Below are 13819 nucleotides of genomic sequence, written 5' to 3' on the forward strand. Positions count from 1 at the left end.
TTCAAAGAAAGATGAACATTTGCGATGTCACTCAAACGTTCATGCAGATAAAAACTTTGAGTTACATCGCGCTGAAAGGTGTGAAGTATTTATTTGTTGCAAAGTTTCTTGCGCGTCATCACGTTGCTTCCAGTAACTGATCAGCCTTAAAACGCTCTTGTTCCACAAGCAACTCGAAGGCCTATCATCTTGAACATTCCAGATGCTAGCAAACATACTCACTCCAGCGAGTGAGAAAACTTGTGTTAATTGTGTAAGAAAATGTCCTCATAGGAGGTGTGTGGCCAGGACTTTAAGTGGGTTGGTCCCTGTGAGTCTCAGACCTGGTAATAATTAAAAACAGACATGAAACGTGTCCCTATCAGGCCGTAGCTTAATTTCCTTAACTGTTCTGGCAAATAACACTGATGGAGATTTGAACAATTTGTGTGAAAAAAATGTTAAAGTAATCCATGTCACCGATTTACTTCCTGTTCAAATTTTACACGTTACGCATAATCTTGCACTCCTTGAGAGTGTCAGCTATTTTCAGGACGTTGTTTTTCTGTTTTTTCTTTGGGTAGATTATTATAATTCTTGTATAGAACACATTTTGAAAAGTCGCTTCCAAGAGTTTATAACGAGCACTGATTGAGAGCCCTAAAGTGGAGGCTGAAGGCCTGTTTGTCTCAAAAACTGACAGTGCCTGTCAGTGTGTCAGAAAGATGTTCAGAATACATGGTCATCCAATCCTTGGCCTCTCTGATAGTGCATGGAGCAGTGATCACATATTACAGTTGCAACTGTGCGTGAAGGAGGTACACAGAAGTCAAAGTATTGACAAGGTGAAAGTAAATGAAAATTTGTGTTTACACTGGCAGTCGGATTGCCCGGTAGTTTTTCAAATTTGATGTCCTCCCTGACCCATGTCAGGTGGCGAGCAGTAGTGCACATTAACTTTCCAAGATCGTGCTTGTACTTATAGAGATGCAGTTACTAATGCCTGTGTTTTGTCTACATTGGAACGCGTGACTTTTGGGATTTCACAAATTTTCCTGCAGTAAAAGGGGTTTTTAGCATTGTACAAACTTCAGAAAAACTCAGAACTTAAAAGATTTCTTAAATGTTTTTTAAAGTGTTTGGTATGTTTATGGCTTATACTTAATAAATATACCTTTTTGCCTATTTTATTATCCTTTGCTGGATGCGACTTCATGATTTTCTTAAGCACACAAGGCTAGTTATCATGATTTAGACCACGCCCCTACTCGGATAGGCTCCACCCCTTTAAGAGATGTACTACGCCCCTTTTAGAGCACCCCCAGTTTTTTTTCCCACTTAAAGCCCAATGCATACCCCAGTGCGCAGTATTTGTATAGCTCTTCAATCGCTGTCGGCACAGCACCCAGGATAACGTGCTGCATGGCTAAACACTTAAGGACCCAAAGGGGAGACATATTGGCTATACCAATGTTTGTGCTTTAATGTACCTGATTTGCCCAGAATCACAGGATGTTGAGCGCACGCCGAGACTCGAGCCTGATTTCCCAGATCCAAAGCCAGAATCTCTGGCCACACCCACATCTCCTCCCATGTGCGATAAAGTGCTTCAGGAACAGCCTCAAAAGGCTTGGCCCTCCCTCCTCACATTGGAATGCCTTAAAAAGCAACACTGTTATAGAAAGAAAAAAAGATTTTCCTTCTTTCCACCTATTTCTGACAGGGGTGTGCAACTGACTTTGGCCTTTAATGATGAGGATGTACCGTATCCTCGCGGTGATCGAGCTGCGGACCGCACACACACAGACCTGAGCTGCAGCAGCAGGTGCATTAACCCTCAAACCAATTCGCGGCTCGAGTACTGTTTTTTGTGCATATTTTATATAGCGCGAACTCGACCCTGTATTTACATGACACATTCAGGCACTTGGAGAGTGATTTGCCCCGAAACACAGGATGTGGGCGCGACCTCGAGGCTCAAACCCTGGTTTCAGCACCAGAGTCTGCAGCTTCCTGGGGCCGAGTGTGTCAACACACCAGGGCCTCTGGCAGGAAGCGCCAGGGCTCCATCATTAGATGATGCGCAGCAGGTGGTGCTCTGGAAGGGTCGCGGCTGCTTTAAAAAGCAGGAGGCTGAGAGGGCCTCCCCCTAGACATCAACAACCACAGAGAAGGCAGCGGCGGCCCCAGGAGACCCGGTGTTGTCGACGAGTTTCGGCGCAGTCTCTCCAGCTTGAGTGCTATCTCTGCTGCTACTGACGTGTAAGTACGCAGCGCTAGGGGGGGGACGACAGGGAGAGAGGAAGGCGCTACAGGGGTCCAGGCTAGCATCTAAGGGGCCAGAGGTGGCACCGAGGGGGCTTACTGACAGGTACTGGGCACAACCAGAGCCTCTCTTCCGCCTGCACATGCCCTCCCTGGCTACTTTCACTTTTATCTCTTACTCTTGCACCAAAGAGGTTGTGCTGTATCACGAAACATTTAGACTGGCGCCGTTCCATGTCCTGGTGGTAACAGGCGGTACTCGTACAACCTCCCCGTACCACTTGTAATAGAGGTGGCAATGTGTGACAAGAATGTTTGTGCGTGTTGATTATGCAATGTTTCTGTTGCGGTGGTGAAGTGTTGTTTTTGGTGTGCTGTTGTGTTTTTGTGTATCGTTATTTCAATGTTTTGTTGTAGGTTTGTACTGCGTGGTTGCACTATATTCTCTTTTTAAGTGTGCTGTTGTGTATTATTGATTGTGTCGCAATACATTCTAGTTCAGAGAGGTCCGTGAATGCTGCTACACTCACTCCACACACAGACGCAGCTCGTTTCCTTTAAAGACCCCATGAAAAGCAGCCATTCACCACAATCGGGGGCGACACACACGCTGCTGCTCTTGCGCTGTTCAAGACCTCAGTGACCCCAAAGTGTGGCCCGGACCGGTCTTGACTCAGCAGCTGCGGGGCGCACTTCATCCGCCTCCACCAGGGGGAAGTGCAGCACTAAGGTCCTTCTCAGAGCATAGGTTGAGGTTCAGTCAATATATAACATCTCAGTAAGTTGGTGCACGCGCATCCAACTGTCTGTCTTTCAGTCTACATGTCTGTAACATGTCTGTTGTGCCTAACCATGATGTCTCGCTTCCTCTTGCGTGACACACTAAGTGACGCTTTGCAGGAAGCAGAAAAGTGGTATCTGCGATTACAAAGAATTTTGTATCAAAATCACAAGCAGAGCTTTTTTTTTTTTATTTCAGTAATTTTTTATTGAAAGTAAAGAGCATATTTACATGGTACGGGGTGAAACACCTGGGGGATAGGAAAAGCGCACGGGGGGGGAGGGGGGCAGCATTGTCTCGTCTCGATTGGCTTGTATCAGTTTGGCTTGTGTCCGTCCATGCCCCAGCTTGCTTCTTCTTCTCGTCCAACTTGCAAGTTTTCAAATGTCCCCGTGCCCCCTTACAGCCTGTCTGGCTCTCTTTTCGCACCCCTGGTGGTGTGAAGAGGGAAAAAAAGAAGAGGTGTGTGGGTGTAGAGAGTAGTGATAGAGAGAGAGGCGCGTTGTGTTGTAGAGTAGGATGCGTGTGTTGTTTATGCAGTCTTGCCTGGTCTGGGCGCTTAGGGTGGCTTATGAGAGGACAGGTAGTTGTCCAGCGACAGCCATATCTCGCTCTTTTTCCCTGAGTTTGTTTGGCTGTTGGTTGTTATGGTGTCGGCTCCTCTCAGGAAAATGACCCAGTTGAACCAAGCTTTAAAGGTGGCTCGTGCTGTGTCCTTCCAGTTGTTCAACACCGTTTTGACCGCCGCTGTGAGCAGCAGGTCAATCAGGTCTCTGTCATTTTCGGATGTTATGGATGGGTCGGTGTATCCCAGAATTAGGTGGTGAAAGTCTAGTGATAGTGTGGCTCCAGTTACGTCATTGATTAGAGTGTTTATGGAGTTCCAGAACATCCTGGTTTTGGTGCATTGGAAGAGGAGGTGTGCCAGGTCTCCCTTCTGCTTATCGCAGTTCCAGCAGGAGTCGGTCTCTCTGAAACCCATGGTTGCAAGGCGTGCTGGGGTCCAGTAGGCCCTGTGTACTAGCCAGAATTGTCTGGTCTAGACTTGTTGTCACCTTCCTTCTTGATGTGGAGGACCATAGATCTGCCCTTTCCTTCGCATTTAGCTCTCTCCCTGCTGCTACTTCCCATTGGGCTATAGTTTTGTTATTTAGTTTGGAGGTATTGGGGCTCATGGCTCTGTATATGTGCGCTACTTGGTGTCCTGTTATGTTCAGGCTGTTAGCGTATTGTATTGCTTTAAATGGTTGCGTACTCACTTGCTGAGTACCCGCACTAAAAAAAAATGTGTAAAGAGGCAGTGCTTTCACTTCTCTGCCGGGGCGAATACTTTTAATGTGGGAGTGCACATTGACAGAACGAATCAACAGCAAACAGATAGTGGGGTCCAGTTGTGTGTGTGTTTGGGGGGGGGCGTTGTTGGTTTGGGGTGAGTACCTGCACTTTCATTTCTAGCACCGATTACAAATACCGTAAATAAAAGTGACGAGTCACACTTCCCGCGCCTATCACGGGACATTTCGACTAACTTTCTTCTTTGGGCTGCGTTACGAGATGGGAAGTAATCCGCTTCAGTTGTAACCGCAGGTGCCGGACAAATTCAGTTTACTAATTTTATGGGAACAATGTCACGCGCGCGTTTAGCCAGGAAGTAACGCTGTGCTATGTTTTTCTGAAACCGGGACCAGGAATAGGTGGAAATGTATACCAATGGGTGTGCCAATGCCCCCAGGCGTGGGTGTGTCAATGCTCCTCGTGTGTCAATGCTCCTCGACATGGGTGTGGCCGGTGTGCCACTACCCCTAGGCCTTATTACAACCCTTGGTGAGAACCTGATGAACCCGGAAGGCCCTTCCCGGTTCATGTGGTACTCACCAGGAGTCGGTAATACAGCGCCCAGGATCACACACTGCGTCCGGATTCGCAGGCGCTGCATTACAGCGCTGGGTGCTACAAGGACTCCATAATAAGGCTGTCGTCTTAAAACACTCTTTTATTTTATTTTTTTTTATTTTTTTGAAAAATGACAATTGTGACCAAGCAAAAAGATCTTAAACTTCTTACAACACAAGAGAGCAAAGGTGTGCGAAGGTCAGCCCTTCTTATTTCTTCCCCTGCATTCCATTTTATCGGTTTTCTTATAATAAATGCAGAACTACAAGTAGCAGAATACAAAGTGAACAAGCATTGGCAAAGCCAGTAAACCTGGCCTTGGCAGGCTGGCTGGGTGTTTAATATTTGTAACATAACCACCTAACCAAGGACTTCAATCATGCGCACCTCCAGTGATACAAAGTACACCTAAGTGCTTTTAAAAGTAACATTAAAAAGACAGAAAAATGTATCACTATTTTACTGGGCAGCCGAAGTGTAAAAAAAAAAATACATAGCTGATACTTGAACCCTTGGACGTTGGAAGCTGCACTAGAGAGAGGACTCACCTGGAGGAGGCTGGTGCTGTGACCCCTTTGTGTTGACCTGCCCTGTCGCCAAGACTCGCCGCAGCCGCTTCGCGGGTGCCGCTTCGCGGCGTTTTTCTTTGTGGAGGGGCTGCCGTGGATCTTTTGTGCACCGGGGGAGAGACTAACATCTGCAGGGGAGGAGCGCAGGGACTCGCTTGACCAGGAGTCCCTGTACGGGGTTCTACCGCTTGCCTGCGCCCCCTGCTAGCCCCGCCCCGGCTTGGAAAACCTGCACATAAGCCCCCAGTCTCTGCAACCACCGGGAACCCTTGGACATTGGAAGCTGCACTAGAGAGAGGACTCACCTGAAGGCGGCTGGTGCTGTGACCCCTTTGTGTTGGACCTGCCCTGCCCTGTCCTGCCACCAAGACTCGCAGCACCCGCTTTGCGGGTGCCGCTTCGCGGCGTTTGTCTTTGTGGAGGGGCTGCCGCGGATCTTGTGTGCACCGGGGGAGAGACTAACATCTGCAGGGGAGGAGCGCAGGGACTCGCTTGACCAGGAGTCCCTGCACGGCGTTCTACCGCTTGCCGGCGTCCCCTGCTAGCCCCGCCCACGGCCTGTCACGCGCCCTGATAATCTGCTCCTCCTCGCGGGACGCCGGGCGAAGCCCGGGCAAAGGGGCGGGCCCTCTGTTGCCCTCAGGAGTCGAGGGAGGCCGGGCTGGGCCAACTTTCTGACATTTCTGGTATTCTGCCTATCATCCCAAAGTAAAGTGTCATACTAGTTAGTAAGTGCTAACACAGTGGGGTTGTGTTCCTACTTCCCATAGTTGTTTATATGTCCTTGTGCCCTATATTGCTTTAAGTCCTAATTGCTATACATCATGAGTTCGAGCTCAAGAAAAGGATCACTGCCTTTGGCTATTGGTGGCAACAAAGGGACATTGGATGACTTTGTGTTTAGCGTAGTTCCAGATATTGAGAGGGAAAGTCTACTCGCAGAGCGACGCGCTGAGCGACGCCGCTCTGTTGAATCGCTTAAAAACAAACGTCCCTCCCCTGGTCCTTCGCAGCTAGACACATCTTTGCATATTGTGGTTCTGAAAAATCTGGATTCATGTAATAGTACCAGACTCGAGAATAAAAACTTTGTCGAAATAGGACGAATTTGGTATCAAAAGACCGAGAATGACGAGTACATCAAGTACATGTATTTTCGGCATATTCGAGTGACGATTTCGCCACAACTATAACGCTGTAACTAACTTTATTTCAAAGTTGACAGGCTCTTACCTGCTTTTCTTTTCAGGGGCATGGCGGCCGGCTGAGGGCTGATCGCTGGGGCGGGCTCTCGGCAGCCGCGGGCGCCATTTTGGGTCGGGTTGAGTGCCGATCAGGATCTGGGCACACCCCCCTAGTCCCTCCTCTATTTAGGAGTGAGTTCTTTTTCCTCCCAGTGATTGCGACGCTGCCCGGTGGCAGTGGGCTAGCGCGCAGTAGCTGAGGAGCAGTGTTTTGTTTGGCTGAGTTTTTAACTCCCCCCCCCCCCCTGCTGATTGCGAGCTGCGGGGGCTCCCCTGGAATCCCAGTTTTAAAAATCGCCACAACTATAACGCTGTAACTAACTTTATTTCAAAGTTGACAGGCTCTTACCTGCTTTTCTTTTCAGGGGCACGGCGGCCGGCTGAGGGCTGATCGCTGGGGCGGGCTCTCGGCAGCCGCGGGCGCCATTTTGGGTCGGGTTGAGTGCCGATCAGGATCTGGGCACACCCCCCTAGTCCCTCCTCTATTTAGGAGTGAGTTCTTTTTCCTCCCAGTGATTGCGACGCTGCCCGGTGGCAGTGGGCTAGCGCGCAGTAGCTGAGGAGCAGTGTTTTGTTTGGCTGAGTTTTTAACTCCCCCCCCCCTGCTGATTGCGAGCTGCGGGGGCTCCCCTGGAATCCCAGTTTTAAAAATCGCCACAACTATAACGCTGTAACTAACTTTATTTCAAAGTTGACAGGCTCTTACCTGCTTTTCTTTTCAGGGGCACGGCGGCCGGCTGAGGGCTGATCGCTGGGGCGGGCTCTCGGCAGCCGCGGGCGCCATTTTGGGTCGGGTTGAGTGCCGATCAGGATCTGGGCACACCCCCCTAGTCCCTCCTCTATTTAAACGCCCACTATGTGTCAGCGCAGCGGACGAGCGCAGCGGGCGCGACGCAGGCGCGCCGGAGTTGCGCCTGAGTTAAGCCCGTCTGCGCCCGTCCGCGGCCGGACGGGCCCAGGGGCCAGTAGTGCTGTCACTTCCCATCCTTACTCGTCCTCCGCCCTTAGGCGCCTACACGCCTCGGCCTGCCCTCTCTCCTCCGACACCTGGGCTCGCATTACCTCACTTGGCATTGCAGGCATTTCAACCCCTAAGCTTGCTCCAAAACCATCATTTACCGTTCCGGCTCCTCCCGAGTCGGCCATCCGGGTCCTATACCTGAACACCCGCTCAATGGTTAAGCACCAAACCGACATCCTGCATCTTCTCATGTCTGAAAGCCCCGACGTCTTATTGCTATCTGAGACTTGGCTTACCGACGACTCTCTCCCAGACATCTTGGCTGCGTTACCCCCTGACTACTTTTTACTGAACAACAACCGATCAGGGGGCCGCACCGGGGGAGGGGTGGCAGCGGTAATACGCAAGGATCTTAAGATTATTGCTTCTGCGGCCATGACTCTACCGGATGTAGACACCCTGGTTCTTAGCCTGGGGACCGAGGTAGGTGCAGTTACTCTTGTGCTACTATACCGTCCTCCCCACTCCATGCCGTCCTTCCCCTCATCCTTTATCGATCAGCTAACCAGTATTGCTACCTGCTCCCCCCGTATCATCATCATTGGGGACTTTAACTACTGGTTTCAACATGTGGACGCTGGCCCACATGCTTCCGATCTGTTCGAGGGTCTCTCAAACCTGAACTTTATCCAACTAGTCAGGTCTGCCACCCATAAGGGTGGCCACATCCTCGACCATGTTTGGACCCACGGAGTCACGTCCTCTTGCCCACTAATAACACCTTGTGTGTGGTCGGACCATTGCCTGATTGATACCACCTTTTCAGCGGTCGGCCAGATTAAGGTCCCCCCACGGGAGAATGGCAGGGCTCGCAAGTGGAAGGCTGTCGATTCCTCCAAACTACTGGTTCACCTGTCCCAAACCTACCCTCTGCCACCTAATGACACTGGTACCGACGAGCTCCACGGCCTCGTGGCAGACTGGCTTACTACAGCCAGTGACATCTTTGCTCCCCTCACTAAGTTCCCCCAATCCCGGCACAGTAACTCCCACAAATGGTTTACCCCCCACCTAAAAGCCCTCCATCTGGAACTTCGCCAGCTTGAGCGCAAGTGGAGGAGAGACTACAGCCCTGTGAGCAGAGACGCCTACGTGGCTGCCCGCAATGGGTACAAACTTGCTATTCTGGCAGCCAAAAAAACCTATGCCTCGGGTAAAATGTTATCTGCCCCTGGCCAGTCTAAGGAAATCTTTAAAATCCTTAACGAATTCACTTCCGACCCCAGGACGCTTCCCACTCAGGCCCCTACACAGGAAGCATGTAATGCCCTCAGCACTTTTTTCGTTGAAAAAATCGCACTGATTAAGGACACCATCCCCGTTACGGTTCCTGGCGCTGGATCTGTTCCCCCCCCCCCCACAACACCTTTTCTTTTACACAATTCCCTCTTCTAGACCCCACCTCTTTGGCCACTCTTGCCACCCGTATCAAGTCGGGATCCCCGGATGACTGCTGCCCTCCCTCCATTCTTAGGGACATCTGTCATACTCTACCTGACTGTATCCTCCCCCTGCTAAATTCTTCCCTTTCTTCTGGGACGGTGCCGGGCTCCTTCAAGGAGGCCGTGTTGGTGCCTCTTTTGAAGAAGCCGGGGGCTGACCCCGCTGCTCCGGCAAACTACCGCCCCATCTCTCTTTTACCTTTCTTCTCAAAAATCCTGGAAGCCCACGTCACCACCTGTCTCTCACAGTTTATCGAGAGCTCCAACTTCCTCGAGGTCAATCAAGCTGGCTTCAGACCCGGCCACTCTACGGAGACAGTGATCTTGACCGTGCTGGATGCCCTGAGGGACGGTGTTGACAGGGGTACCCCCCAGGCCCTGGTATTGTTAGATCTGTCAGCCGCCTTCGACACGGTGGATCATAACATCCTTCTCCGCCGTGTCGAGCAGGCTGGTATCCAGGGCCTGGCTCTGGCCTGGGTCAGATCCTTCCTGACGGGCAGGTCTCAGACCCTAAGCCTGGGTGCTTTTAGGGCTCCTAGAGAGCATTCGCTCTGTGGGGTCCCCCAGGGTTCTTCTCTGTCCCCTCTCCTTTTCAATCTTTATCTTCGCCCCCTTCTTTTCTCTCTAAGGCTGTGGGACGTTACCGTGTTTAATTACGCGGACGACCTGCAGCTTATCTTTTCTCTTAACTCCCCCTCTGCTATTTCTAACTTTCAGTCAGCTATGTCCCATATTCTCCAGTGGATGGGCCATAACCAGCTATAGTTGAACCCCGGTAAGACGGAGCTCCTCCTTCCTGGTAGGAGCTCCACTTTCTGGGGGCCCCAATTCTGGCCGTTGGAATTGGGCCCTTCTCCCACCCCTGAGGCTTCGGTGAAGAGCCTAGGGGTCACTATTGACTCCGCCCTATCCCTAGGGCCGCAGGTGGCGACCGCGGTCTCGTCCTGCATCTACCAACTGCGCAGGATCAGGAAAGTGGCATATCTTCTGACACCTGATGCCCTCCTGCAGGTCATCATGGCCCTCGTCCTCTCCCGCCTAGATTTTTCCAACTCGATCTACCATGGTCTGCCTAAAACATCGATGGGCAGACTACAGGTGGTCCAAAATCAGGCGGCGAGATTGGCCTTAGGGATCCCGAAGTGGCAATCTGCCAGGCCCCTTCTCGTCAAACTCCACTGGCTTCCTGTTGCTTCTAGGGCAGCCTTCAAGATCGGCTGCCTCACTTTCAAATCTTTGGCTGGTTTCTGTCCCACCTTTGTAAAATCTCTCATCCGACCCTATTGCCCGTCCCGCAATTTGAGATCTTCCCATCTTCACTTCCTGACTGTTCCTTCTTATAAGCTCTGCAGATCTGGAGGCCAGAGATTTGCATACCTGGCCCCCAAGCTCTGGAACTCTTTCCCTCTCTCCCTTAAAATTTCCAACTCTCTGACACTTTTTCGTAAATCTTTAAAAACTTGGCTTTTTCCCCAATCTGGCTAATCTCTCTGTCTCCTCTACTTCCAACCAGCGCCAGGAAACCCATGGTGTCAGTGCGCTCTATAAGCACCGCTTACGATACGATACGATTTACCTTCTAAACCCTTAGCTGCATGTTGCCCTTTACATAGGCCTTAATCCAGTTGAATTTGATTCCACAAGGGCACATACTCCTTAATCGACTTCTCCCTGACCCCAGTACAAGTTAGAACCATTGCCCCAGGCCGAGCTCGTTAGGTCAGTTCCCTCCCAGTGGCCGAGCAAGATAGCATCTAGGCTCAGCCAGCCATAAAACCATTTCAGCGCGCACACCTGCCATATCTCGCTCACATCTTTCTGCACTCCTTTTCCTCACTTGTTTTATGATGGGGAGGTGACCATTTTTATTAGGGGTCCAGCGATATCTGATGAAATGTTGGGCCTTGCCGGATGATTTGTTATGGGCAGCACGACGTGAAATATGTACATGTCATCATGACTCTGCTTTTCTTTTGTAATCAGTAACCATAAATGAAATACCACGAATCCAAGGAATGTTTTGCTCAAGGCTGAATATTAGGTATAAGAAGAGAAGCCTGACTTTGTGAAAGTGTGCAGTCTCCTGAATATACTGGTATTGTACTTCTAGGACCCTGTCACCTTGGTTGCAGCCAATAAACTAATCTTTGACTTCACCTGGAAGACTCTGAAGTTTCTGTCGGTCTGACTCCGGAGAACCCGAGGTCTCTGGTGTGTTGATCCCCTGGCACCGCTGGGTTACCGGTTCTGTACCGGTCCTTAAAAACCCAGTACCTCATTTGGCGACCAGCGTTTGGGGCGATTCCAGTGGTACCAATCAGCCTGAAGATCGTGAGGAGCTTCGTGTGAAAATTCCGGAGGAGGGCCCACCACCTCATCGACCCCTGCATGTCGACGTGGTCTGAAGGTCTTTACTACGAGGTTCCCCGCTTCCCGACGGCTACAAGGACTGCTGCCCTGGCTATCGCCCTGATGTTGGACCCTTGAAATTTTCGGTAGAGCGAAACGCTGAGACGAGTCTTCTGGTGAAGCCATCGATATTTTTCAGTTAAGTATAAGTGGAGCGTCTCCCAGTCCTTAGTTGGACTTACTTTGTGGTATCTTGGAGATACATAAAGGTTTTTATTGGTACTTGCAAGCACCATAACCGAAGGACTCGCGTATTCACGAGAAATATCGTAATCGATAAATCCTTTGAAGTTTTGGAACTAGACTAGAGAGCGAGGATGCCTAGTCTTAGACTCGGGAATTGGTTTTGTCTTGGTAGTAATAATAGGGACTCCCGATTGGAGGACTCATGTCCGGTTCCTCCAGTTGGAACTCCGACTTACGAGCTGTACGTTAAACATGGGGTAGGCCCCATCGTTTACAACGAGGTATGGATTAAATACACTAGGAAAGATGGTGTTTTAAAATGGCCCCAATATGGTAGCTTTGATTCTGAAATCTTAGACAACCTTGAAGTTAAACTCTTCAAAAAGAAAGCCCGGCCGGCGATGTTTGACTCTTTCCGCATATGGCGCAAAGAAGCCAAACAAAAAGAAATTAAATTAGCTAAGAAAAATAAGAGAGAAGGGGGACTTTCAGTAATGCAAGCTGCCGTGCAGTTTAAAGATAATGAGGAAGAGCGGATAAATGAGCAGTTGCACAGGCAACGTAAAATGGCAATAGATAAGAGTTATCCAGTTTTGCCGTCTCTTCAGCAAGAGACAGAAAAAGAGCGTGAAAAAGACCAATTAATGTCGCAATTATTAACTTCGCCACCCCCCTATGCGCAGAATGCTACAGCACCCCCGCAACCTTTAGTTGCACAAACTGCGCCTCTGGCACTTCCACAGCACTCACCAGCTGTTCTTCAGCTGGCTCCTACTTCTTCGGTGCAGCCTCCTCCAGGCCCACCGACCACTTCTGTTTCCCCTGTGTTTTCTACGATTTTGCCTACTGTACTTTCTACATCTCCTAATGCCCCCTCTATGATTTTGCCTAGTATCACATCTATTATTCCTCATACCTCTTCTGCCATCTCTACCCCCGCCTTATCTCACCCCGTTTTTTCATCTGTTTGTCCTTCCGTTTCACCTTCCCTTCGGCAGAAAATGGCCAGCACTGTTACTAATCTTCTTTTACCCCTTTTCGGGTCGCCTGCTACGACCCCTAACATAAGTAGAAGACAGTTGCGAAGTCAACTGCCTGATTATCAAGAGAGAGATTCCCTGAATAGTTTAGCTCGGAAATGGGTCTTGGACACTGCAAAATATGATTTACAGTCTGTCATGGAAGTTTTCCACCAATGGGAAACAGCGACACAGAGATATGTGTTCGAACAGATGTGTGTTTTTCTTTGCGAGGATTTAGAAGACAATGATCAGGATTGCCTCCCACAAGAGATGTGTCGTATAAGGTTTAAATTTAGTCAGGGTATGATTGTAGGTCCCGATGTGGAAAAAGCAGTTGAAATGCTATTATCATATCGAAGTAAGGGAAGTAGTTCTGGGTCACCATCGGAATCCAGTGCATCTAGTAGGAGTGGCAGGGTATACTCAGACATGAGTCCCTTTCTCACTGCTCCATCAGGATTCAAGCAAGCCGGGCCGAAGAGGCTGAAATGCCAGAAACCGGTCCCCGGTAGCTTGTCTCCTTTCTGGTGAAGAATTGGCTTGGTAGTTTGGTCTGCCCTGTTCCCATGATGCACTGGGCCAAGGACAGACTAATTTGCATATAGCCAGGTTCTGAGCTGGGATGGGGCAGTGAGATAAATAACGGTGATGGATCAAGCCCTGATCTTTGGACTGGGTAAGAGTGGTCTGCTTAATTCAGACACTCTGTTCATCACCACCCCCTTTTCTGAATCGTTTTTGGCCACTATAGGTGTGGCAGGGTATACTCAGACATGAGTCCCTTTCTCACTGCTCCATCAGGATTCAAGCAAGCCGGGCCGAAGAGGCTGAAATGCCAGAAACCGGTCCCCGGTAGCTTGTCTCCTTTCTGGTGAAGAATTGGCTTGGTAGTTTGGTCTGCCCTGTTCCCATGATGCACTGGGCCAGGGACAGACTAATTTGCATATAGCCAGGTTCTGAGCTGGGATGGGGCAGTGAGATAAATAACGGTGATGGATCAAGCCC

General features: G+C 50.0%; 2 protein-coding genes across 4 annotated transcripts in view; both read left to right on the plus strand.

Annotated features, from left to right (window-relative positions):
* The window catches only part of LOC144798642 (transmembrane protein 272-like), a 1182125-nt gene that overhangs the window by 346384 nt on the left and 821922 nt on the right, over positions 1-13819 (plus strand). The window lies entirely within an intron of this gene.
* LOC144797817 (transmembrane protein 272-like) overlaps positions 2029-13819 on the plus strand; it is a 279379-nt gene continuing 267588 nt past the window's right edge. For all 3 annotated transcript variants that reach the window (XR_013603470.1, XR_013603471.1, XM_078668615.1), the window contains exon 1: positions 2029-2241. The gene's annotated coding sequence lies outside the window, so the exon portion shown is untranslated. The remainder of the gene's footprint in view (positions 2242-13819) is intronic.

This window comes from Lissotriton helveticus, chromosome 12, assembly GCF_964261635.1.
Source record: "Lissotriton helveticus chromosome 12, aLisHel1.1, whole genome shotgun sequence".
NCBI lineage: Eukaryota > Metazoa > Chordata > Amphibia > Caudata > Salamandridae > Lissotriton > Lissotriton helveticus.